Source organism: Topomyia yanbarensis, chromosome 3, assembly GCF_030247195.1.
Source record: "Topomyia yanbarensis strain Yona2022 chromosome 3, ASM3024719v1, whole genome shotgun sequence".
Classification (NCBI taxonomy): domain Eukaryota; kingdom Metazoa; phylum Arthropoda; class Insecta; order Diptera; family Culicidae; genus Topomyia; species Topomyia yanbarensis.
The window spans coordinates 355,311,844-355,316,172 of record NC_080672.1 but is presented as its reverse complement, the minus strand read 5'-3'; the positions used below and the strand labels follow the sequence as shown (position 1 = coordinate 355,316,172).

At 36.2% G+C, this 4,329-nt stretch overlaps 1 long non-coding RNA gene across 1 annotated transcript; it reads left to right on the top strand.

The window, feature by feature from the left end:
• The first annotated feature begins 356 nt into the window (after positions 1-356).
• LOC131690102 (uncharacterized) lies at positions 357-3,915 on the top strand. Its single transcript, XR_009305508.1, has 3 exons — positions 357-482; positions 3,259-3,410; positions 3,479-3,915. It is a non-coding gene; the product is annotated as an uncharacterized LOC131690102 (long non-coding RNA).
• The last annotated feature ends 414 nt before the right edge of the window (positions 3,916-4,329 follow it).

The following is a 4,329-nucleotide window of genomic DNA, read 5'->3' as shown; positions in this document are numbered from 1 at the left end:
CCAATCTGATAACACTGCGAGTGGTGGTGTAGTTTCGGAGGCTTCCCAACAACAACAAGTGTCATCGAGCGAGACAGACAAAGGAAATACTCCAACAAAGTAGATAGACGCTGAGTGCGAAATCAATAGTAATTTATAGTAATTCCCCAATTAAATCATCCCTAGTGTTTATCGGTGAGCGAACGTAGTTATCCTGACGGAGATTAAACAGGATCGTTGTGATTGTGATCAATCGTACGGATTGTGATCAATCGTAAGCAGATTGCTATATAAAATGAATTGTAGCTATAGATTCCCACCGACTGGGAGATGGACGTGGTGTAAGGTTCTCACACTGTCTGCATTTGCATTTGCTAGGACCACATCGGAGTATGCAGATAGGTTCTAAACAGCAATTCCACTCACAGCTACGAGAAGTGACGAAGACCAGCAGTTGTGACGAAGTATCTTGAGTCGAACATTAGGGTGGCTCACCACCACATGTGAGTTTTTCATGCATATTTTATTAATTAAATTGCAAAACCTAAATTGAAAACCTATATTGAAAACCTAAATTTAAATCCCGAAAATGAATTTAATTGTATAACCTAAAATTTATATACCCTAGTTATGTTCATGCTGATAATAGATATATTGTTTATAATTTTTGATGCTAGAATTCGCTGCAGAGACGAGTGAAACATTACATATCATTGTTCCTTCGCTATTTCTAGGAGATAGAAGACTGAATGTAAGTCAAGAATTTGTGTTTGACCTATATCCAATAATGGCCAATAATAAATTTCAGCTTAAAAGCTGTTTCAGCTGATACTGCTAAACGGAGGTTATTCTTTCTCCTCGAATCACCCGCGATAGTGAACAATGTGCATTTGATTTTTGTTGTATTATCAATTATATGAATAGCCTCGAAGTAGGCTTAGTGTATTAGTGGTGTATATTTGAGTGTTGAATTGAATGGCGTACTAAAATTTCATGTATTAGGTACTGGGACTCGTTGTCAAGTTGTGAGCTTGAATAATGAAGAAAAGTAAAATAAATGCTCGATAAATTTTTAATGTTCACGATCACATTCATTCGAGACTGTCAAATTTTGATGTTAATACAATGTTCACAATACGAGTTAAAACGTGTTTTAACGCTATCTTGATGACATTTTTCTTGTTGTTAATTATTTTAACGTGTTTTAACTCTGTAGTGTGAACGTAGTATAAGTTACATTGAAGAACTTCAAAACGTAAACCTGCCCATTTTCTAATAAAATAATTTTGGCGGTTTATCCTACTAGAAGTAATTAAAGAGAATGTACTCTTCAAGCAAATTTAGGTCGAGTTTTAATGTCTCCAGTAAAGTTTTCAAAAATGCTATTTCAAACAACTTTGTTGAAGACATGAATATCCCATTCATTCAGAGTATCGAAATGTATTGGCAGAAAACCTTTACAACAAGTTATTTAAAAAATCTCTTCTGCGTTTTATAAACAATAAAATTCACATTACATTGAAGGTATGATACTCTGAAGCTTACAAAAATGATATATTTAAGAGAACTAGCTTTAAAAAAAATCCCAAATTTTAAAAGGATTAGGAGTTTGTCCAGAAACACAAAGAGTGTTTCCGTTTTTTGGAGATAGCATCAATTCGTTCTTCTAAGTTCAGAAAAAAATAATTTTTGCCTAAATTGTTCTCCATTAAGTAGAAATATAGCATGTTGTTTTATATCTCAATATGATGTATTCATGTAGCCTTCATATTTTCAACAAATATTTTTTTAGGTTGGAAAACTTCTCACACGTGTCAAACCATCAATGTTTAGGTTTTTTAAATTAGGTGTCCTTGAACGTTGAAATTTTTTTCGAACATTTATCCCACTTCAAATGATCGCATTCTTCGACATCATTGACATATTATGCAAGAAAATAATCTATAGAGGATTGAAAACTGTTCCATGTTGATTCTCCTTGTTTGTAACCTCGAACGACATCTGTTAGACTGCTTATGTTTCTGAATTTTCAATAATTTATCAAGCTCATGTTAAATTTTGGCAAAAAATCCGATTTTCATCAAACCACCCCCCTCCCACCCCAAATTTCTGGCTACGCCACTGAAGTGGGTTAAACTAGATGCTGGCGATCGGTGGACTATTGAAACTTTGTTCTGGGCTGCCTGCCGTGACTTGTCGTTTACTGTAAAGGTAGTGTGGGTAGAGTTAAGCAAGTAGGAATAGTAGGGGAAAGCAGGTAAAGGTGGTACTCTAATGGCGATTTCGCTTGAACCCGAAACTGAGTCAGGTTCTAACTCCAACCGCTGTCAGTTCATACATTTTGACAGCAGTTGGGGTTAGAAACTGACTCAGTTTCGCTTCAAACAAAAACCACATAAGTCTAAAGTACAGAATCTATTTCTCCATTAATGCTTTGCTCGTAAATTGCACGCAAGTCGTGAATTAAGGATATATTTTTTTCAAACTACAAACATATTCAAAGCATTTTAAACGCAATATGTTTTCCACATTAAAATAGAAGGGAATAGCATGAATCGATGGTAATATGGCGATATTTTACTTCTGCGTTCGTATAAATAGCCGTCCATCTTTCCCCAGCCTACTGTATCGGTTTCACTACCCACGCAAACAGAAGTTCGGATAATACTTAAAAGGCACACTTTAAAGTTCACATACAGTTTTTAGCGAACTTTACAGCTGCTTAAGCTTTAATGGAACTTGAAAGCTGCTTAAGCCGTTATTAGAACACAAAACGTATTGCAAAATTACTTAAAACGAGAATCTTGTGTAGCTCTCTTATACGAACTTTTGGTTACCTGGGTACACACCCAATTCTAAGTAATTGAATATTGTCTGTGTTTTTCACCAGTTAAAAGTAAAATAACCAGTACGTCGTGTTAGCTTAAAAAGAGTTTCTACGATTAACGATGTATTAGCTCCTATTTTATAAAAAACATGTGATTTGTTTAGTTTACATATCGAATAGTTCGCGCTTTCGTTAATAGCAGTATCTTTCAGAAGCAATCGAAGGCTTTAAATTTCGCAATTTTTGATTTATCTCAACTGCCCGCCTATCCTGCAGTGTCCATAACGGCGTACTTTTCCCTATGTTGAATAGGTACATCACTTAACACTAGAATTAATATCGATCTTGTCCGCAAATTCTGAAGCACTTGTAATCCGTTACTGATTTCAAACAAATTTAATCTCCAACTGCATTGTTTACAACACCATCAAACCACAACACTCACTTTCCAGGTCCTCCACCAGATTATCCAGTTCCGTTTCGCTGCAATCGACTGGTTTGTAAATTTGGAAAACGGCGATAATACACGCGGTCAAAGCCACTTGCGCTACGATTCTGAACTGGCCGGCCATATTTTATTTGGTATACTGAATTCGTCACGCAGGTATGAAGAGGTGTTTTATAAGAACGATCTATTTTTCAATTATCACGTATTCATCTGTTTTCTTTCAGCAGACATCAAACCACGCAGATGTGCTGTTTTGATGAAAAAACATTAGACCAGACCGTTTGTTTACCCTTCAAATTAAACTTGGTTTATGTTTAGGTAGAGGAAATGCTGTTTGCTGGGAATTGTCTTAAAATGCAAGTGGAACTGTAATGTGCAAATGCAGTTCACGTGCTCTGCATTAATGGTGTCGGTGTCATTGATTTTTAAAGTATTCAGTAAGTCCAGCCAGAATTCTGGCTGGTTCTAGTTAGCATTCCGGCTTCAACGACGCAAGTGATTCTAATTAGAATCGGTTGTGTCACTGCAGCTGAAATACTAACATTAACCAACCAGGATTCCGGCAGAACTTGCTGAAAAGGTTTAGGTACATTCATAAATATCTTAAATGACACAAGCGATGTATATTTTGCCGTTCTTGCGTAAACAAAAATTATGTAAATTCATGTGCACAGCACGGAGAATCTGCGATTAGAGCCAATAGGTTCGTTCCAGTACCAGGAGAAACTGGAAGTACTCCGGAGAAAATCGTTCCTGTACTCTCCTCTTCTCTTTTTTCTTCTTCTGGTAGCGAACCGGGGTAAAAAGAAGCAAGTATATTTCGCACCTGTTTGCTTCGGAGAAACTTCCGTGTATTAGAACAAATCTAACATATTCTAAAATAGTTTATAGCACTATGAAAAAAGTGAGAATAACTGCGTCCACAAAAACTATTACCGTGCTACTTTATGAGGCTGAATCTCTGACTTGCAAGACACGCCAACCGTCACTAATTATCGGTCTGATGAGACATTCAAGAATAGTTTATACTTCCTTTCCAAATGCTATTCGACTAAGTATTTATCAGGACGATGTT